General features: G+C 40.4%; 1 non-coding gene and 1 pseudogene across 1 annotated transcript; one reads left to right on the plus strand and one right to left on the minus strand.

Annotated features, from left to right (window-relative positions):
- Window positions 1-2,115: 2,115 nt before the first annotated feature.
- On the plus strand, window positions 2,116-2,222 carry LOC112315084 (U6 spliceosomal RNA). The gene has a single exon (XR_002975849.1). It is a non-coding gene; the product is annotated as a U6 spliceosomal RNA (small nuclear RNA).
- Window positions 2,223-15,897: 13,675 nt separating this feature from the next.
- On the minus strand, window positions 15,898-16,549 carry LOC112314796 (ras-related protein Rab-5A pseudogene; annotated as a pseudogene).
- Between the last annotated feature and the right edge of the window lie 6,132 nt (window positions 16,550-22,681).

Raw genomic sequence — 22,681 nt, forward strand, 5'->3', positions numbered from 1 at the left:
ACAAGAATTCAAAAAAATGAGGAGAGGCTTAGGAACCTCAGGGACATCTTTAAACATTCCAACGTCCAAATTATAGGGGTACCAGAAGGAGAAGAGGAAGAGCAAGAAATTGAAAACTTGAGCAAATAATGAAGGAAAACTTCCCCAATCTGGCAAAGGAAATAGATTTCCAACAAGTCCAGGAAGCTCAGAGAGTCCCAAAGAAGTTGGACCCAAGAGGAACACACCAAAGCACATCATAATTACATTACCCAAGATTAAAGAGAGAATCTCACAAGCAGCAAGAGAAAAGGACACAGTTACCTTCAAAGGAGTTCCCATTAGAGTATCAGCTGATTTCTCCAAAGAAACCTTGCAGGCAAGAAGGGTCTGGAAAGAAGTATTTGAAGTCATGAAAGGCAAGGACCTACATCCAAGATTACTGTATCCAGCAAAGCTATCATTTAGAATGGAAGAGCAGATAAAGTGCTTCCCAGATAAGGTTAAGTTAAAGGAGTTCATCATCACCAAGACTTATGAAATGTTAAAGGGACTCTTCTAAGAAAAAAAGAAGATCAAAAATATGAACAGTAAAATGACAAACTCACAACTGTCAACAACCGGACCTAAAAAAAACAAAACCAAAAACAAACTAAGCAAACAGCTAGAACAGGAATAGATTCACAGAAATGGAGATCACATAGACGGTTATCAATGGGGATGGGAGGGGGAAGAATAGGGGAAAAGGTACAGGAAATAAGAAGCATAAATGGTAGGCACAAAATTAGACAGGGGAGGTTAAGAATAGTATAGGAAATGTAGAAGCTAAGGAACTTATATGTATGACCTATGGACATGAACTAAGGTGGGGGAATGATGGTGGGAGTGTGGTACAGGGCAGAGGGGAATAAAGGGGGGAGATTGGGACAACCGTAAGTGTAGTCAATTAACTATATTTTAAAAAATAAAAAAGAGAAAAAAGAAAATTCCTAGAATTTCTGAGTTATAAGGGAATCTATTTGAACCATTCTAATGGTGCTTGAGTGTTCTCTATAATAGTCTGCTAAAATAGTCATCCTTGTTTAAGTGACTCAGAAATGGCAATTGCACTACCTTTCAAATTAAAAAAAGCAACAATGGAATAGGTAATACATGCATGTGGTATTACATTTAGAAGGGTCTACAGCTTCAGCAATGCAGTTTCTTTCTCCAGAGTGAACTATTAGTATTGGTTTCTTGTATGTCCTTCCAGCATATTCTATGCATTTATACTCTATCTATTCCTCTTGTCCCATCCCCTGCATCAATACTAGCTTACCATACTTACCATTCTGTACCTACCCCCAAGTCCTTGGTCAATTTAAAAAATATATCTTGGAGATTATTCTATATGGCTATGACAGCAGTCCATTATAAGGATGTACCATAACCTATCTTATTAATAATTTATTTATAAGGTAATCTTCACTATTTTGCTTTTGCAAGTAATATGGCAAATAATCTTTGTATTTACAACATTTTACACAAATCCAAGTGTGACTGTAGGATAACTTATTCCAGTGGAATTGCTCGGTCACATATGATTTGCATATCGAATTTTAAAAGTTTATGCCACTGTCAGAGGAAAGTAAATTGGTACAGGCACTATGCAAAACAGTATGGAAGGACTTCAAAAAATTAAAAGTAGAACTACTATACAATCTAGCAATCCCATTTCTGGGTAGACACCTGAAGGAAATAAAATCGCTATATAGAAGAAATACCTGTATTTGCATGTTCATTGTAGTGTTATTTACAATAGCCAAGTCATGGAAACAACCTAAGTGTCTATTGCTAAACAGATGAATAAAGAAAATGTGGTATGTATTTAATGGAATATTATTCAGCCACAAAAGAAGAAGATCCTGCCATTTGTGACAACATGGATGGAACTCAAGTGTATTATACTCAGTGAAATAAATCAGACAGAAGAAGACAAATACCATAGGATCTCACTTATATGTGGAATTAAAGAAGAAACCATATTCATAGAACAGAGAGTCGAATAGTGGTTTCCAGAAGCTGGGAGATGGTTGGGGAAATGAGGAAATGTTGGTCAAGTGGTACAGACTTCCAGTTTTAAGATTAACAAATTCTCTGCTCACTTTGGCAGCCCATGTATTAAAATTGGAACAATACAAAGAAGATTAGCATGACTCCTGTGGAAGGATGACATGCAAATTTGTTTAAATGAACAAATTCTTGGGATCTAATGTACAGCACGGTGACTGTAGTTAACAATAATGTATTGTATGCTTTAAAGTTGCTGATAGTGTAGATAGATAAATGTTTTCACCACACACACACAAAGTTGTAATTATGTGAGGTGATGGATGTGGTCATTAACATTATTGTGGTAATCATTTTGCAATCTTACATGTATCAATTTAAAAGAATTTGTGCCAAATTGTTCTTCATAGTTTATCAATTTATCTTTCCATCAGCAATTATGAGAAATATTTATTCAACCAAATATGATTGTTTCCCCACCATCTCAATTGTTATCAAACATTTTGATTTTGGTGAAACAGAAATTAAAAATATGGTATTATAGTTTTAATTTACATTTATCTTATATATAATGTAGGTGAGCATATTATGTGTTATGTTTAAGAGCCATTCATATTTTCTTTATAAATGAAGAACACTTGGTCCATTTTTTCTATTGAGTTGTTAGTCTTTTTCTTATTGATTTATAGGGTTTATTTATTTTAAGGAAATGACCTTTTCCTTAGGTTTGCACAAATATTTTCCCCAGTGTACTGTATCTTTTTAAACTTGTGGTTTTTAAAGGCAGAAATTGCTTATTTTATTTGCTTAAATATACTTTTGTTTAATATAGGGATTCTGAATTTTAGGTAGTCCTAAAGTTTTCTCTTCATCAAGATTTTATAATAAAATTTCCTACTTTTTATTATTATTATTTTTTTTTAGTATTTTAATGGTTCCATTATTTTATGTTTAAACCTTGGGTCCATCTGGAATTTGTTTGAGTGCAAGGTGTGAAATAAGGATTAGACTTTCTGTCTCTCCAGATGGTGTCCCAGTTGTTGCCATTTATGGAGCAATCTGTCTTTCTCCCACTGATATGCATGCGATGCCATCATATATTAACATCATGTATGTATTTGAGTCTATTTCTGGATTTTGTCTCCTGTAATTCCCTACTCTTTGGACTATATATTTGGCCTTTGGAGCTCTCCAATGCTCTTTGTCCCAAACCCCCAAAACACAAGAAAGGAAGTACCTGTTCAGTTGACAAGATTCAAGATTTTTGTGATGGTTCTATTTGGGACTAAACTCATGCTTGAGATGGTGACATTAGAAAGAAAGGCAGAAGTATCAGGAAATTCCTCCCCGTTCTTAGGTGCATTCATATTCCTTCAGGATTCAGTGGTTTCAAATCTCCACATTGGAAAGATAAAATACAAAATGGGTTTACCTCCTCTCTTGTGGGGAACCACTTGATGATAATAATGGAGATACTGATGATTATAACTACCATTCTGATTGTGATAGGCAACTTAAAAAGGTTATTTCATTGATTCTCCCAACAACTGATAAATTAGCATTTTTATCCCCATATTACATAAGAAAGGAGTGAATGGAAGTGGAACTTATGAGATAACACACACACAAATATCAGGTGTTAACTGATTCCAAAGCTAGGATGCATATATTTTGTAATACAGGATCTCTGGCACAATATAACGAATGAAATCCCACTTTTTTTCACTTATTCACTCCTTCATTAATTCATTCTGTAATTATTTTTGAGCACTTGGTCACTATTAACAGGAGTCAAGGGATAAACAGGTGGCATAAATGAATGCAGTTGTCCATTTGGTATACAACAGGAAGGGATTAGAGCACATGCCCTATTTGAGGTTGGCAGATGTCCCTCAGCCCCGACCATTGTTGAAAGGTGAGTTCAGTGTTGCCCAATATTCAGATTCTCAAAAGGAACCAGAAATTCAGATTTTTATGTGAAACCTCCCAATTTTTAGATGTCAACAAATTATAACAACAATCAATATATGTTCTTTAAAACTCAATGCTTAATTCTAAAAGTTTCCTTGTAGATGGTGAATTAAACAGAGATATTTATTCTACAAAATATAACGCAGCAATGGAAGGGAATGAATTCGTGATACATGCACATACACACAAAAATCTCGGAAGCTCTTGCTGAGCAGAACAAGCCAGATACAAAAAAGCACACATGGCATACATCCATTTATTTGAAATTCTAGAACAAGCAAAATTAACCCACAACGAGGACAGCTTTTGACTGGAAAGGGAATGAGGAAAATTTCAGGCATGGTAATAATATTCTGTATCTTCATAAGGGGTTGGATTATAGTGATTCATGCACTTGTCAAAACCTAGTGAATGTACACTTAAAAGGTGTGTATTTCAATGTATGTGAACTGTATACAAAAATATATGAATAAATATTGAACTCTAGTTAATGGGAATCATGTTGAAGTACTTAGGAAGAAATACGCTGATGTCTGCAGTTGACTGTGAGATGAACTAAAAATAAGATGGTTTAATGGATGGATAAGGAATGGATGCAGAAGAGATATATAATACATCAAATTGAGTAAAATGTTAATGAATCAATGTTGCTGTGCATTTAAAAACTTTTACAATAAAATGTTGGGAAAAATTAGCAAAACAAAAAAACAATAAAAAACTGTGTATGAGCTTAACACACATACATGCACACACTATACCATCATGCTTCCCCACCATCCCATTACATGGTGTCGTCTCAGCAAGTTTATTATAATGGCATTGTTCCTGCAGTTCTCCCAACCACCTCCATGGGGCTTGATTGATCTGGCATGGTTCAGTGAATGAAGGTATGAGAAAATCCATCACCTGTTGACATCATTAACCTTTCTCCAACATTGCCTCTCTGAGATGAAAGTGAGCATCCTTTTCATTAATCAAGGGGAAAGAAGGAAACCACTTTGGTGACACAGCTCTTCAGTTCCTTCTGCTAGTCCATCTTGCTGCATCAGCAGTCTCTCTCCACATGGTGGTTAAATTCAGAGGGGACAAAAATTAGCCCAGCACAGTCTCTTCGTTAGAGAACAGGGTTTAGGAAGTGTTTGCTGCCTTGCTGTTCCCTGCGTTGGTTGAGCAGACACAGTCTTCGTTTATCAGCAGCATGTCTGAGCAAGTGGCTCTGCCTGGGTTGAATTGCCACTATGTGCCCCTGGCTGTTGTTGGGATAATGGAGCATATGACCAAGGAGTGCCTGAGTCTTGAAGGTGCCACTTGAACTGCAGGGAGAAGGGAACAGGGGAGAGTAGTTTCTTCTCTAAACACACTCTCTAAAGTGGCACCTTTTCAATAATTTTAAAAGATAATTTGTCATCATAACAGTTGTTAAGATTATGATGCATACAAATGAAAGGAAACAAGGGTCAGTCTCATAAACATGTGATTGATGCATCAGAGGTCAAACCTGCAGACATTTAGAGAGTGTAGTCAAAAGGAAGCACCTTTTTATGGGCCTTTTTCCTTGCTAGATGAATTATTTACTGGAATATCCACTCCCCTTCCCCGAAGGAAAATGCTCCTTCCTTCCTCAATGACATCATATTTTGACTTAATTTGGCCAATGAAATGTGCGTAGCAGTGACATGAGTCATTTCCAAGCAGAAGAGTTAAGAGCCATGTTCCCTTCCCTCTGCCAAGGCAATGTCCCAGATTGTGGCTGCTCCAGCAGCCCAGGTCCCAGAGAGAACAGGCATGGAGCACAGCCACGGCAAGCCCTGTCACATTAGATGAGAGAGACATGAAGATGTTTTATTGTCAAGTCACTGACCTTTTGGGGTCACTTGTTGCTGCAGCACAACCTAGCTCATCTTAACTGATTCACTCACCAACCAGCAAAGGAGTCTCCTGCTCAAGTCCCATTGACAGATGCTTTTGACTTAAGACTTCTTCATAAAACTTTTGCCTAGTTTTGAAACAATGAGACTTATATAGTATAAACTATCTTGGATAAAAACAAACATAAGACAACATAGGTGTGATTACATGTTGGGAGGGTGACTGCTAAGGAGCTAAGGGAAGAGACCATGTGGGCTCATGGAGATGGGCACTACTGTTAGGGACAAGGGGGCATGGAGCAGTGTAGACCAGTGGTCTAGGATTCCACAGACTGGGCTTGAGCCTTGGACCTACTCCTCACTAGCTGTGTGGCTTTGAACAAAACCCTTGGCCTCTCTAGTCCTCTATCTACTAGATGGGGTTGTTGTAAGTCATACGAAAGAGCAAGGTCAATGACAGGGCCTACCATCAGGGTTCATGTTGCTTTCCTTCTCTTCCTTCTTCCCCTCCTCCTCTTCTCCTTCTCCCCATTGACCTGAATAATAATATGAAGGAATGGTGGGAGATTGTACATATAGCATGGACAAGACAGGGTGTGCCTGGAGATTGAGAGGACCCCAGCCTACCCCAGGGAGGGGCCTTGTGTTCGAAGTTTCTGGAAGACACATTTGGATGGCAGCTTTGCCATTTCCTGGCTGTCTTAATGTTTTTCAGTGTGTAGTCCAAAGCAAAGTTGAGTAAAGACATAGCTCTCTCCTCAAAAATATTTTTAAATACATAAAACAAAATAATCAGAATTACGAAGAAACTGATTTTTTGTTTTCTAAAGTTTTAAAAAATGTTTTATTGATTATGCTATTACAGTTGTCCATTTTCTCCCCTTTATTCCCCTCCACCCTGTGCACCCCCTCCCACCCGCATTCCCCTCCTTTAGTTCATGTCCATGGGTCATATACATAAGTTCTTTGGTTTCTACATTTCCTATACTATTCTTACCCTCCCCCTGTCTATTTTCTACCTACCATTTATGCTACTTATTCTCTGTACCTTTACCCCCTCTCTCCCCCTCCCACTCCCCTGTTGATAACCCTCCATGTCATTTCCATTTCTGTGGGTCTGTTCCTGTTCTAGTTGTTTGCTTAGTTTGTTTTTATTTTTGTTTTAGGTGTGGTTGTTAATAACTGTGTGTCTGCTGTCATTTTACAGTTCATATTTTTTATCTTCTTTTTCTTAGATAAATCCCTTTAACATTTCATATAATAAGGGCTTGGTGATGATGAACTCCTTGAACTTGACCTTATCTGAGAAGCACTTTATCTGCTCTTCCATTCTAAATGAAAGCTTTGCTAGATAGAGCAATCTTGGATGTAGGCCCTTGCCTTTCATGACTTGGAATACTTGTTGCCAGCCCCTTCTTGCCTGTAAGGTCTCTTTTGAGAAATCAGCTGACAGTCTATGGGAACTCCTTTGTAGGTAACTGTCTCATTTTGTCTTGCTGCTTTTAAGATTCTCTCCTTCTCTTTCATCTTGGGTAATGTAATTATGATGTGCCTTGGTGTGTTCCTCCTTGGGTCCAGCTTCTTTGGGACTCTCTGAGCTTCCTGGACTTCCTAGAAGTCTATTTCCTTTGCCAGACTGGGAAAGTTTCTCCTTCATTATTTGTTCAAATAAGTTTTCAATTTCTTGCTCTTCCTCTTCTCCTTCTGGCACCCCTATGATTTGGATGTTGGAATGTTTAAAGATGTCCCTGAGGTTCCTAAGCCTCTCCTCATTTTTTTGAATTCTTGTTTCTTCATTCTGTTCCAATTGAATGTTTCTTTCTTCCTTCTGGTCCGAGCCGTTGGTTTGAGTCCCAGTTTCCTTCCCATCACTATTGGTTCCCTGTGCATTTTCCTTTATTTCACTTAGCATAACCTTCATTTTTTCATCTAATTGGTGACCATATTCAACCAATTCTGTGAGCATCCTAATTAGCAGTGTTTTGAACTGTGCATCTGATAGGTTGGCTATCTCTTCATCACTTAGTTGTATTTTTTCTGGAGCTTTGATCTGTTCTTTCATTTGAGCCATTTTTTTTTTTGTCTGGGCACACCTATTATGTTTAAGGGGTGGACCCTTAGGTGTATCCAAGGGCGAGGCAACCCACATAGCTGCGTTGTTATGCTGTTTGTGGGAGAGGGGCTAGAGAGGAAGTGGTGCTGCTTGCTGTGCACTCTACTGGTTTTTAGTCACTCCCCTCACTACCCACAATCAAATTAGGCCCTTCCGGTGCTGATTCTTGGATGGGTGGGTTTGTGTATGTTCTAGCACCCTGTGGGTCTCTCCAATGAACTCTCCTGTGAGGCTGGGAGCTTCTCAATCCCCATCCGGTGTTTTCAATCAGAGATTTGAGGCTTTATTTCTCTGTGCTGGAATCCCTGGGTTGCTCGTTCTGTCTTGCTCCCTAGTTGTTACTCCCAGTTTATCTGCACTCGAATGTGGGACCACCCAGTCCACAATCCACTGCTTCGCTGGGTCTGCCAGCCGCTGCCTTGCTGCAATTCCTCTCCACCAGGCTTCCTGTCTCCACCCCTCATACTGGTCTGGATGAATGTTTCTTCCTTAACTCCTTGGTTGTCAGACTTCCATAGAGTTCAGTTTTCTGTCAGTTCTAGTTCATTTTTGTTTTTAAGTTGTCGTCGTCCTTCTTTTGGTTGTGCGAGGAGGCACAGTGTATCTACCTCCTATGCCTCTATCTTGACTGGAAGTCCCAAAGAAAATGATTTTATTGTTGGCAAGATATTAAAAATACAAATTTGTAATACAATAATACACATTTTTATTAGTGCAGTAAATCGCTAGACCTATTGGCAGAGCTAATATTACCCATATTTCCAGGTTAGGCTGAACACAAATAGTATTTTGTGGTGTCTATAACAATTATGATGTGTGATGGGAAAATATTCCTGGTGACAAAGTCACAATATGTAAAGTAAGTAGGGAAATGGAAACTTTCAGCTAGAGGTTATTAAAGTTGTTTTCCATTCAAGTTCATGGACTCTCTAAATCTATTAGGACACCATGCGGGTCTGTGGACCCCAGGTTAAGGACCCCTGAACTAGCTGGATTTTCTTGAGGAAGGCACATTGCTTCTCTGAGCCTCAACGTCCTCATCTGCAAAAAGGGTGTCTTGACTTTGATGCCCTTCCTTTTTTTTTTTTTTTTAAGATTTATTTATGTTTAGAGAGAGAGGAAGGAAGGAAGGGGGAAAGAGAGGAGGAGAAACATCCTTGCCTGAGAGATACATTGATTGGTTGCCTCTGCATGCACCCCAACTGGGGGCCTGGCCCACAACCAAGGCATGTGCCGCAACTGGGAATTGAACCAGTGACCTTTGGGTTCTCAGGCCAGTGCTGAACCCACTGAGCCACACCAGTCAGGGCTTGATGTCCTTTCTAAGCATGAGATTTGGTTATCCAAATGTGAGCAGCCCATGTTGGGGCTCAGATTCCCTGGACAATGGATTTTAAGAGATAGCATCCAGGCTGGGAAACAAGAGAGTGGCATTAATGAACCGGAATTCTTGAGGATTTCCTGGCAGTTCAAAACCAGATCACGTATTTCGAGAAATGTATTTTGAGCATTGGAATTCACCACCTAAAATGTATGGAAAAGGCTATCTAATTTTAAGGGCTGCTTACTTTATACTTGTATTATTTACTTTAATTTTCATAACCCTATGATATAGGTTCTGTTACTCTCCCCATTTTATGGATGGAGAGACTGAGGCTCAGCAGGTTCAGGTGCTTTGCCCAAGATCACACAACCAGAGAATGGTAGAGCCGAGATATCTGGCTGTTTTGCTTCAAAGCTCACAGTCCCATCTATTGCACTACCCAGGTAGCTAATCATTGCATTTAATTCACATGCAGGAAGAAACTTTTTTTCCCTTAATTCCTGCTAGAATCTGCAGCCTTAAGATATGAGGATGAAAACTGTTCTGGCACCACTTCTGAGTTTGGGAAAAGCTTAAGCTGTACCACTCAACTTTAAGAAGAGCAGTGTAGGCAGCAGTTGCCTGGCTCTGGGGGCTGTCAGGGGAACCTAAACTAGTCTATTTGAGAATATCTGAGTTTGAACACAATTACCTCACTGTTTCTCTTCATCTATTTCCTGAACATCATTTGCCCTAAAAATACTCTTTGACATTATGCACAAACATTGAAGAGACATTTATTTGGCCCTGACCTTTGTAAGGTTCCTGCTAAAAGAGACTCAATGACACACACATGGGGCTGAATTATTTATAGGCCCAAGGGGAAATCAGAGTTGCTTTTATTTCTATTGAAAGTGTATTAGAAGGCCAAAGAGCACCAAATTAGCCTTGGCTGCTCACAAAGGGACACCAGCTAGACTCAAGGGTGCTTATTAAAGTTGGGGTGCTCTCCATGGTTGGGTCTTTGGAAATCCTCATAAACCTGGGCTGTTGTTCCTTTCCATTGCTTTGCCAGGGGACAAAGGTCTGCACCCTTTTTGACAGAAGCTACCAGGAAGAGAATGGAGACATATGGAGTGCCTGGGAACTTAAGGCACCCAGGAAGCTGGTCATTTATGCATGGATTTAATGAGTCAACTGACATTGATAGAGTACCTCCTTAAGCCTGGGGGTTGAAGAGGAAGAGATAAATTTATTAACTCATTTGTCCAGTAATTCAACAAATATTTATTTAATGTCTTCTCTGGAGAGCTACTATTTCAGGGACTTGCAAAGTATGTAACAAGACTGACAAGGTCCTGCACTCGTGAACAGGACAATATTCCTGTCCTCAAGTACTTCAGCATGATGAGGCCCTTCATCATATCATCATCATCACCATCATTTATTGAATGTTTGCTACTTGCCAGGCACTGTCCTAAGTGCTTTACATATATTAATTCAGCTAATCCTCATAAGCACTCAGTGAGATAGGAATTATTAATATCACACCTTTTTCATAGTCAAGTAGTTAAACTACAGAATTTAAGTAACTCACTCAAACAGACCTTGGAAGCTGTAAGTCTGGGATTTGAACCCAGGCAGTCAGCTCACCTTATTATAGAGGTGTAGGTAAGGACTACAAATAAATCGGGGGAGGGGTGTTTGAATTGAGTGCTCAGTGATGGATGAGTACAAATTCCCAGGCACCAAAATGGGATACAAGAAAGACAAGTCATTTGACCTCTCTGCACTTTGTTTTCCCATCTTAGGATGTAAGGTTTGTAAGAGGAATAAATGAGAAACCTAAGTGCAAATGTCTTCTTCCAGGTGCTTGAGGGCAAGAGCTGAGTAGATGCATCTTTCCTCCTCTCTCTGTTCTTTCTTGGTACACTCAGACCTCACCCTGAGATGTCCATCCCTCATCCTCAGGACTTCCAGGCATCATGTGAAGAGTATACTTTTCCACATGGGCCACAACGTGAAAAGCTACAATGGGAAAACAAAAACACTCAGTTCATTTTTTTAATGGTTTATTTTTTTTGTATGTGCTGGGTAGGGCATAAATTTGCTCTGGAACCAAGTTTTTGAGGCTTTTGTCTATTCAGAGGGCCCATAAACGTGCCCAGATTTGGGTGTCCCCCCTGTCCAACCCATCTGTGCCTTTGAACTCACCAGTCAGGTCTTTCAATTTGGGCTAATTCTCTCTGACACCAACTTCGGGACTTACTCCATTTGACTTTTTGATGAATAAAAATCAGAATGATGGAGGTTTCCTACTGGAGAAGTGTATTGCTTCTCCAATCATTTAAATTTAAGCATCACTTTAGAGTAGACGGTGGTCACTGATACTGGGGCTCCAGTTCCCAAGAAATTAGCAACTTGGAGAAACCAGAGCTGTGTCTTTTCTCCCAAGGGAGGAAGAGGACCCTGCTGTTTGTGTGAGTTGTGAGTTCCTGCTGGATGAAATGCCATCAAGTCCATCTTTCCTGGGACCTAGAGATAAGTCCTGGTCTTCAGGGTTGTAGGGAGAAGGCATTCATCCCGGCGGAGCTCCTTTGAGGTTGGGGGTGTGAGAATCATGCTCATTTTGCACCATTTCTTTCACCATAAGTACCAGAGAGTGGAATCTCTGTGGGATAAGGTGTTTTTATTGGGGGAGGGCAGGTTATAGAGGAGGAGGTTTTTAGTGCTTCTGTCTCTGATAGAGCCAGGGTGCTAGATATGCTCCACCCAGGACAATGGGTGATGGCAATAGCAGGATTCTGGAAACATTGTCTTTGCCCGTGTCTCTTATGGTTACTTTCCATCTGGAATCCGTTTTTCCAAAAAGATTGTCAACAAAACCTCTACTGTTCTTTGAAGTAGCTGGGACCCCCTAGGAAGCATTTCAGCCAAGTTCCAGTAGGAGAGAGTTACCAAGGAATAGGGTGTGTGGGTGGGGGGTTGGTGGCAGTTCTAAAACAATATAAGGCTAACAGATCGGTGAGCAAGAAGCACTTGCTTGTTCTCTCCTGCAACACCAGTGCCAAGCACAGTTTCTGGTAGACAGCAAGTGCTCAAAAATAGTTTTCACTGAGTGATTAGAACAGAGCAATGAGATAATAGTAAAATTACTGAATTAGTAGTTATTCAGTTCTCTGTATGTGCTAGAATTGTGCCAAATGCTTAATCGTCAATAACCCTATGGAGTTCTATTAGCCCCATTTTACAGATGTTGAAACAGAGGCTAAGAGATTTTACAGGATGTCTCCAAAGTCACAGAGCTAGTAAGTGGGCTGGGCTTGTCTGATTCTAGAGTTTTGCTCTTTACTGTCAGGCTACCAGGTAGAATAGATGAACCAGAAAGCCATATGAAGATTAAATAATGCACCTGTGATCAAGGTAGCAGCATAGGTATTTTGGGGAAAGTAAAAAGTACAAAAAAACCCCCAAACAAATGACATTTCATTCGAATAGTACTGGACATATGGTTATTTGCATAAAAAATTTAGGGCTCCATCCCTTGTATATAAAATAAATTACAGATGAATTACAAAACTACATGCCAAATCAAAATCCATATAAAAGCTCTTACTTGTCACTAGAAAGGTGGGAAGGAATGAAAGAAAAAAGTATAATAGATTATAAGTGACCTTTATTTTTTCTTTATTATATTGAAAAATTTAAAAATATGCAAGTGATATTTTAAAACTAGGAAAAACCACAATAAATCATTCTTTCCACTTTCATTTCTTTCACGTACAAGACTTCAAGTACAAGAAGTCTTCCTTTATTATATCATACCCACAGTTTTGTCGATTCTTGTGATTCAGCGCCAGTGGAAGTTAGTATCCTTAGCTCCCCACACCACAATACAAAGTTTCCATTAATGAGTTCACCATCTTCTTGCTGCCCTGTTCACCCCTCCACCTGCCACAGAAGGACTCCTATGAGCTTGTTTGCAGAGCAAAGGGGACTTGAGACGCTACTGAGTTTCTTTCTCTCCTTGGAGAGCTCTGTGCATGGCTTCTCCTGGCATGCCCAGTCTTGGGCTAGAACAGGTCCTTGGATACTCTCTATTACCTTATTTGATTTGACTAAGCTTTTGTTGAATTTCTTGTTGACATTTTCAGGCATAGAGTCCTAATTTTAAGAAAACCAGTTAATGAAAGTTTGAGCATATGGAATTGATAACTAGATCCTAGACCTCTTTTTACACACATTGATGTAAACACTTTTGGGATTGGGACATAATTTTACAAGGTGGTCCCTACCGGCAAAGTGTAATACTGCAGCCTAGCAATGTTCATGTAAATGAAGAAATAGAACTGAACTTCAAAATTTGAAAACAGAGTTTCAGGAGATTATGTGGGAGATAATTTTGTTGCTGGAAGAAGATAATTCTTGCCTGGCAAGAGGGAGAGGGGGATATTGGAATTCATGCAAAGTGCTGCAAAGCTCTGAAAAGTCTTCAAAATAATGTTCTAGAGACACCACCAACAAAAAGCCTGGGAACTGGTCATCTGTGGTATTTTTTCCTTTCAGTGTTGAATTGCCTTTTTGCTTTGTTTCTCCAGGGCAAACCTGCCTGCAATTTTATAAGAAAGTAATGAAGATTTGAATCCTTTATAGATCACTTTCCTGAAAAACATCTACTTGCCAGGCAACAAGAAGCCAAATTTTGTTCATTTGCAAATGAACAAAAATCAGTTGCTCTAAAGTCAGAATTATTGAAATTGTCTAAAGTAGTGTCTTTTGATTGTCAGTCTTCTCCAAACTGTCTTGGAGACCCAGTATTTGTACCTCAGAAGTCTACAAAGAGACCGCCTACTGTGAACATCAAAGAAACATCTGGCCACCCATTTGGAAATCAGTAGCTAAAAATATCTCATAAGCCAAGCGGTCTCCCATGTTGGGAACTTGTGAGACTTCTTTTTGATAACACCCCAGCTTGAAGTGTGTACACCATAACTCCTGAAGTTCTACTAACGGTCCAAGAAATAAGAACCCATAGAAAATGGATCTCTTCATTTCTGGTGCCTCCAAGTGGATGGGATGCGTTCCTGAAGATGCTATTGTTCTCAGGAGAAGATTTCTTTTACTTAAGTTGGCCATAGCTCCTCTCTTAACGTTTGAACATTATTTGATTATGTCTCACGTATTGTGAGCTAAGAGTGTCATGGAATTTTTGGCATCATTTTCAGCTAGGATTCCACTGGTAGTGGGCTGTTTACTAGTAGGGTACTGTGCTTGCTTAGCACCTTATACTTACCATCCTATATAAATCCATTTTAAACCAAAGGATTAGATGTTTGTTTCCTCCATTTTACAGATGAGAAAACTGAGGTACCAAGACATTAAAAACTGCTCCATTCACAATATGAGTCAGTGGTGCAGTCAAGTTTACAGTTGTCAACTATTACAGATAAAACTGCCATGAACACTTATGTACAGCTCTTTGTATGGACACCTGCTTTCACTTCTCTTGGGTAAATATGTAGGAGTAGACTTGACTGAGTCATCTGTTAGGTGCATGTCTGAATTTTTAAGAAACTAAGAAACTGTTTTTCTAAGTTGTTGTAGCATTTAAAACTCCTACCAATGGTATATGAGGCTTCCAGTGCTTATATATTCTTGCCAACACTCAACAAAGTCTTTTTTAAAAAATTGATCATTATTCTATTACAGTTTTTCCAAATTTTCCCCATCTGCCCTTCTCCACCCAGTCCACACCCTGCTCCCACAGTCAGTCCCAACACCATTGTCCATGTCCATGGGTCATTCATACATGCTCTTTTACTAGTCCCTTCCCTTTCTTTCCACCATTAATCCCCTCTCTTCTCCCCCCCTGGATACAGTTAATCTGTTCCATGTTTCCATGTATCTGGTTCTATCTTGCTTATTAGTTTATTTTGTTCATTAATTCCTCTTATAAGTGAAATCATATGGTATTTATTTTTACCTACTGGCTTATTTCACTTAGCATATTCTCCAGGTCCATCCATGCTGTCACAAAAGGTAGGAGGTCCTTCTTTGAATTGCATATCACTTCATTATGCAAATATACCACAGTTATTTGATCCACTCATTTATTGATGACTAGTTAGGGTGTTTCCTGAACTTGGTTATTGTAAATAGTGCTTCTATGAACATAGGGGTACATAAGTTCTTTAAATTGGTGTTTTGGGATTCTTAGGATATATTCTCAGCAGTAGAATTGCTGAGTCAAAAGGCAGATCCATTTTTAATTTTTTGAGGAAATTCCATGTTGTTTTTCACAGTGGCTGTACCAGTCTGCATTCCCACCAACAGTTCATTAGGGTTCCCTTTTCTCCACATCCTGGCCAGTATTGTTGCTTGTTGCACACAGCTCTCATCTCCCCCTTCTACTGCTGAAACATTAGTCAGAGGGCCACAAGCATGTTATTAAAAATTAAGTTCAAAACACTTAAAATAATTCTGTATTAAAAACTGAACTCTATCATAAGTCTCTTATTTTTTTGGAAGTCATACTGAGCTGGTTAAATGCTCCAAATCCACCGTTAACATTTAGGAAGCAGAAGAATATTCCAGAGCTAGTTCAAACCATAGGTTTAGTCACTACATCACTGACTCCTGGTTGGCTGTGTGGGTTCAGTAAGGTCTACTTCCCTTCCCCTGGCAGAATCTGCTCCTGGATTCTGTGGTTCATTCTTTGGCAACTTCTTAGCTATTGCCATGCATATTTCATTTACATTCATTGATGTTTTAGCTGATGTCTCCATGAATAATAAACTGTTGTCATCTGCATAGGACTGTGCTTCCTGGAAATTGACAGTCCTTTTATTTGCAAGGTCAGCCTTGTTTCCAGATAAAGCTATTACAATGTTAGGAAAGGCTTGCCTCTGAAGTTCTGTAACCTGATTTTTGGCTCTGGCAATGGATTCCTCATTTGTGATGTCATATACAACTATGGCTGCTTGTGCTCCTCTGTAGTACATTGGTGCTAGCCTATGGTATCGCTCTTGACCAGCTGTACCCCATACTTCAAACTTTACTGTTGTGTCATTGAGACACAGTTTGGGTTAGAAAAGCAGCCCCGATGCTACTCTCTTGAAATTCATGAAATTGGCCTTTCACAAAATGAAGCACTAGGCTTGATTTGCCAAGAGCAGCCTCTGCCAGAAGTACTAGTTTGAACTGGCATATTTTATTTCCAGTACTTGGCCCATTGGGTCTTGTTGCTCCTTGATTAGCCACGTCCAAATTTAAAAGAAGTCCATAATTTCAGTCTCTTAAATGAACTTTCAGGATGCAAGGTATCAACTTTTTCTTTCTGGAGGTACAGAAACCTTAGACCGCAGCAGGCAGAGCAGCAGGACTGAAGCTTCCGGGCAGCAGGTCCCAGGCCTAGTCTGAGAAAAGGCTGCGGCTCTGGCGGTGGGCGTCTCCTCCTTCTTAGTGCTGCTCCCCTCAGACTCTCATCCTTTCCTTCTGATTAGGGGTTGTTTCTTTGTCTCCTTATTTTAGGTGGCTTTTTTGTTCATTTGTTTCTGCATATTAGATTGATCTACTTTGACTCCCCATCTTTTTGGAGTTGTCTTCTGTGGTAGGACTGCTGTGGGACTTGGTGGTGCAGTCTCTGAACTCCTGAGCTGGGTGTTCTAAGGATGCCCTTTGTGCAGTTTACGGGGGCTCTCTTGCTGTACCTGGGTTTTGGTGGTTGCTTGTTCCTTGGTGGGTCTCCCCTCTGGCTGTCTGACCTAGAGCCGCAATCCCCACCACGTTTTGTGTGCTGTTGTGCAGGTGCTGCCAGAACACCACCACCACCAACAAATCCCAGAAAACAACCCACACCTGCAAAAATACCCCCCAGCCACTACCATGATATCAACAACAAATGATCTAATATTTATAAAGGTGATAAGAGAATAAGAATATAGGAAAGGAAAAAAAGAATATGAGATGACTATAGGAAAGAAAAATGATTTTGAGAGGGTAGGGGGAGGGTAAATAACAAGACTAGGGAATAGAAACATGGCAGAGATAAGGAGAAAATAAAATTTACCACATAAATAAAATAGGGAGGGAATAGGCCAAACTGGAGTAAGACAAGGAAGAGTATAATATTAGGTTTTGGAGAAAAAAATAGTGAAAAAATAGGAACCTGGTTGAAGAAAATCATCCACCGCAGCGATTCCATGACAAAGGAGCAAAGATGGATAAAGGTGATCAGAGAATAATAATATTATAAGAAAGAAAAAAGAAAGAAAGGAAAAAAGAGTGTGAGATGTCTAACAGAAAGAAAACTGATTTTGAGAGGCGAGAGGGCATTAGAAAGAATAAGCATAACAGTTAGAAACCAGGCTAAGAAAGGAAGAAAATAAATTTTAAAATGAAAATAAGACAGAGAAGGAGGAAGATGAAATGGAGTAGGACAGGGAAACATTAAAATATAAGATTAAAAACATAGTGAACACCTAGGGGTAGCATTGAAAAAGTGCAACAACAACCCCTATACCAATGACAACTGAGCAAATACTCATAAAAGTAGAATGACAATAAGGCCATTATAGGAAAGGGAAAAAGATTGTGAGATGAGTAACGGAAACAAAGATGGGTTTGAGAGGGTGGAGGGAGGAGAAATAATAAGAGTGAGGAATAGAAACAAGGCATAGAAAGGAAAAAAATAGCCCTGACTGGTGTGGCTCAGTGGAGTGAGCTCTGGCTAGCGAAACAAAGTGTTGCTGGTTCGATTCTCAGTCAGGGCGTATGGTTGGGTTGTGGGCCAGGTCCCCAGTAGGGGGTGCTTGAGAGGCAACCACACATTGATCTTTCTCTTCCTCTCTTTCTCCTTCCCTTCTCCTCTCTTTAAAAATAAATAAAATCTTAAAAAAAAAGAAAGGGAAAAAAATAAAATTAAAACAAAAATAAGAAAGAGAAGATTGAAGGTAACATAGAGTAAGAGGAGGGAAGAGTAAAGTGTGAGATTGGAATTCAAACTAAAAACTGAAAACTAATAATGAAAAAATATATAAAAATAAAATAAAAAATAAAAATTAGTGAAATAATAGCAACAAAATTAAAGACAGAAATAATGTTAGCTATGCAGGAGAAAAAAATAATGCAAATAATGAAAAAGAACGAGGTGGGATTCATCTCAGCAGAGTCTAGTGTTTGTCCACTCTCTTCTCCTTCAGGATTTGTCCCTGATGTCAGTTGGTATCCCAGTCTAGCTTTAGGCAGCCTGTTCGAGGCTATAAGGGATCCATAGTCTGTGGCTGTCTCCTCCAGGCTTGGCTGGTCCTTGCTGTTCTTCCCTGCTGGCTTTTTATCAGAACAATGCCCAGGGTTGGTTCATCTAACGTCTGACAGCACCGAATGTACCACCTCCACCTACCTCCAGAGGGGGCCTCTGGTGTGATCAGGAGGTGAGATCTGTGGATCACACCCTGGGAGGTGCTGTTCAGCCTTCAGGGAAGATAGTGGGTGTCTTCCCCACCCTTGTGCCCCAAGTCTTGCTCTGTTCCAGATTATTTACACTAACGTATAGTTTCTGATGAATTAGCTGTCCGTTTCATGTGAGGGACCAATTTATGTAAAAGAACCAGCTCTCTTCTGCTTGGTGCTGATGGCAGCTCTGTGTGAGAGTTGAGGCTGTGTGGGGTCCTGAAAATCTCTTGCTGCACAAATTTCTAATCTCTCTTCTCTGCTGTTTTCAGTGGAATAGGGCCTGAGGAGGAGCCAGCATAACACCTGATAAAAGTTCATAAAGGCCTTCTTTCTTTCCCTTGCAGATATGCCCCTGGCAGGGAGTCCTTGAGCCTAGCTTTACTTTTCTGCAGAGTTTGTAATCTTGCAGGTGGCGGATGGGCACACCTTCCCCTCCCAGAGGTTTGTACTCCGCTGTTTGGGTGGCCCTGCCTGGCTGCAAAGAATCTCAGGTGCCCAGCTCTAGCCTGTCCACGTCCTGGCTCACTGCTCTCACAGGAGTCTCAGACCCAAAACTTTTGTTCTGTGCACACCCCCTGCTCACCAGCCGTGCTGGGTGGAGCCCTGCAATCCTTTTGTCATGCAGCCTTCTTCTCTTCCTGGCCAGCTGGGTTCCATGGGCACACACTGTGCTTTGACTCTGTCCTCTTTGTTGGCAGGGCAGTTGCACATGCATGCGGGTTCCCTGCTCAGCCATGCCCCTGCTCCCCTCTTTAAAAAAGTCCCTATGTGGCACCCACACTGCAGCTCCGAGCCACTGCCTGGCTCTTGGCACACACCACTTCCCCAAAAGGCAAAAAAATCTTTCTTGGTCAGGACTGGCCACAGCCTATGGGTGCCTCTGACAGTTTTAGGAGCCAGAATTTCTCTCCTGGACTCTCCTGGTTGGTGCTGCAGCCATGGACATGCTGCTCACTGGTGTGTGCACAGCCTGAGTCTCCCAGACTCTGTACATCCCTCCAAGTCTCTCCTGATTTTGGTTGGGAGCTCCCTGTGCAGGACCGGGGCCCTCACCCTGGGTGGGGCAGGAGCTACCAAACTGTGCTTTGTCTCCTCTGCTTGCTCCTTTGCTTCAGGCACCTTGTGCAGGGTATTTTCCCTTCAGCTTGTAAAATTTCTTATGGGATGGTGAAAAGCCTCCTTTGGACTCCTTGGCTTCAAGAATTCATATTGGTTAATATCCATTGATTGTTCAGGTCACTTGTTGGAAGATTGGTTGAAAATCTGCACTGGAGGCACGAGCAAGTGGACTCAGCTTCCACCTACTCGGCTGCCATCATCAAGATCTTCAACACAGTCTTTTTAATTTTAGCCATTCTAATAGAGGCATCTAGTGGTTTTAATTTGAATTTCCCTAATGACTAATACTATGCAGCATCTTTTCTGATGCTTATTTGCATCAGTATTTTATTCTTTATTGAAGTGTTTGCTCAAATGTTCTGATTATTTTCAAAAGTGGGTTTTTTATTTGTTTTGAAAGTTCTTTACATAACCTGTAACATTCTGCTTTTTAAAAAATTCCTATTCTCTCTTTGCTTCAGTTTAGAAATTTCTTTTGACCTGTCTTCAAATTAATCCTTTTTTTCACCATGTCCAGTCTGCTCTTTAGCCCATTGAATTAATTTTCCACTTTAGATATTGTAGAAGTTCCCTCTGATTCCTGTTCTAGAGTTTACATTTATCTTTTGAAGTTTCTTCATATTTTTACCCATATTATTATTTCCTCCAATTTCTTTCCCATAGTTTATAATAGTTATTTCAAGTCATCATTGGTGTCATCTCTTGGTCTGCATGTAGTTACCTATTTTTCTTTTGATTTTTTTTCACATTTTTCTACCTTATAAAAAACCTACCCTATTATTTTTAATTATATACCAGAATTTGGACCTAAAAACTACAGTGAAATTGATAATAATTTATAGCAGAAATTCCTTCGTTTCTTCTCTTTCAGACAGCATTCGGGGTTAGTCTCTTCAGGTAATCACAGTTATCAGAAATGAACCAAAACCAATTAACGCAGCAAACCAGTCCCCAAGTAGCTCGACTTCTGATAAATGTATTGGAGGTGGGAGCAGAACTCTTCCTCCAGTAGGTGTTTGTGACTTAAGGACAGGCTGCAAGATCTCTGACTTCCTGTACCACTCCCTACTCTGAAAATGTTTGGTGGGTAGGGAATGGGTCTGACTCCAACAGAGCTCAATCCCATGCCCGCCCACGCATAGCTATTAAAAATTTGGCATGTTTGCTTTTTGTCCCATCAAAGTTCTTCTTTACACCTTTGACTTTGTTTTCCGTCATATTGTTCTAATTTTTTCTAAAGTAGCTTTTATGACTGTGGTATTTTAGCTACTGTTTTCTCTAAGTTCTTCCTGATCCTTTGCTTTGTCCTCTTTGCAGTTACATAAAGTTCTCTTTGAACTTTTATTTATTTTTAATTTTAAGGACAAATGGCATGTTGGCTAAGTTTCCCCTTGAATTCCCCCTTCCTGACCACCCTGAGGGGCCCAGCTGGGTCAGCACAGGCTGTCTCCCATGACCTGACCATACTTGACCCTGACCCCTCCTGATTAGAGATGATTTACTTATTTTTGGATAAGCCTTTCATATCTTTGACATTTATTTTCAAGTAAATTGGTTTTCCGCTTGACGTCTGAGGAAGCATTTGTTGAGATTCACCCTCACCCAAAATAATGATAATAATGACAATAGCAGCTCCTCGCTGCCAGGTACATTGCCTGCCTACCTCATCACTAATCCTCTCAGCAGCCTGGCATGGTAAATATTATCTCTGTTTTGCAGATACATTTTATTTGTACCCCCACCATGCTCCAGGAAGGCTTATAGAAGACTTCCTAAAGATTCATAAAATACAGCATCATAATGAAAGGTAAGGACAGAAAAAACAGTTTTTAAAAAGCAGTGTGGAAATAGTCTCATTGCCTTTAAGAACCTTGCCTGCAACCATAGAAGTGTTAAGAAGCAGAATTTCAATTTGAACCTGGCTCCTCTGGCTGCTCAAAGCTCTGATGCTTGTGCTAAGCCAGACTGACTCAGGCTGAGCAATGAGAAGAGACCTTCTGAATGTTGGCGGTCAAACCTCATGGGCAATAGTCTGAAGGTGGGCTTTGGAGCTGAACCTGTCCGGCTGGATACCAGTGTTACTCCAGCTATGCTGACCACAGCCACGAGCAGGAGGGCTCTTTCAGAAAATTACCACTTCTGGGCTGGGACTCGGGAGACATGAGTGCCACCCCCAGTTCCATGACTCATTGAAATGAATGACCACAAGGTTCTGTTACAAAAGCTATTTGATGGTATTTACTGAGCACCTGCTGTGGGCTAGGCATGCTCCAATAGGTGTGGGGGTTCAGATGTGTCTGCAGGGAGCTTACATTCCAGTGAGTAAGGCAGGTATTAAAGATATAAATATACATAGACGCACGACAAGTGCTATGAGGGAAAAGAAGTGGGCTTCAGAGGAGACCAGCATTGGGATAATTTGGGGTAAGAAGAGGGCTCAGGGAAAGTCCTAAGAAGAAATACCATATGAGTGGAGAATTTTTAGTTGACACCTCTGTTTTTGCTTGGCCCTTGCCCTTACTTCAATAACAGAGCTTCTTTGGGGGAAGCCCACTCATTTCATGTGGGTTGGGTGTTTGTCCCCTTTTCTCAGATGTGGCATGTGACCCAGACCTGGTCAATCAGAGTACTCTAATCCTCTGGCCACAGTGATGGTTCAGGGGTAAGCACATGGTCTGAGAAAAACCAGACTTTGTCCCTGCTCTTCCTCCAGAGCCAATGGGGAGGATGTTGCCTTTCCAGTGCGGTTCCACCCACAACCATGTGCAGCCCGGCTTCTGATAACCATCCTGGACCTGCATGGAAAGAGTCTGTCTAAGAGACAGA

Source organism: Desmodus rotundus, chromosome 1 (genome assembly GCF_022682495.2).
Source record: "Desmodus rotundus isolate HL8 chromosome 1, HLdesRot8A.1, whole genome shotgun sequence".
Lineage (NCBI taxonomy): Eukaryota > Metazoa > Chordata > Mammalia > Chiroptera > Phyllostomidae > Desmodus > Desmodus rotundus.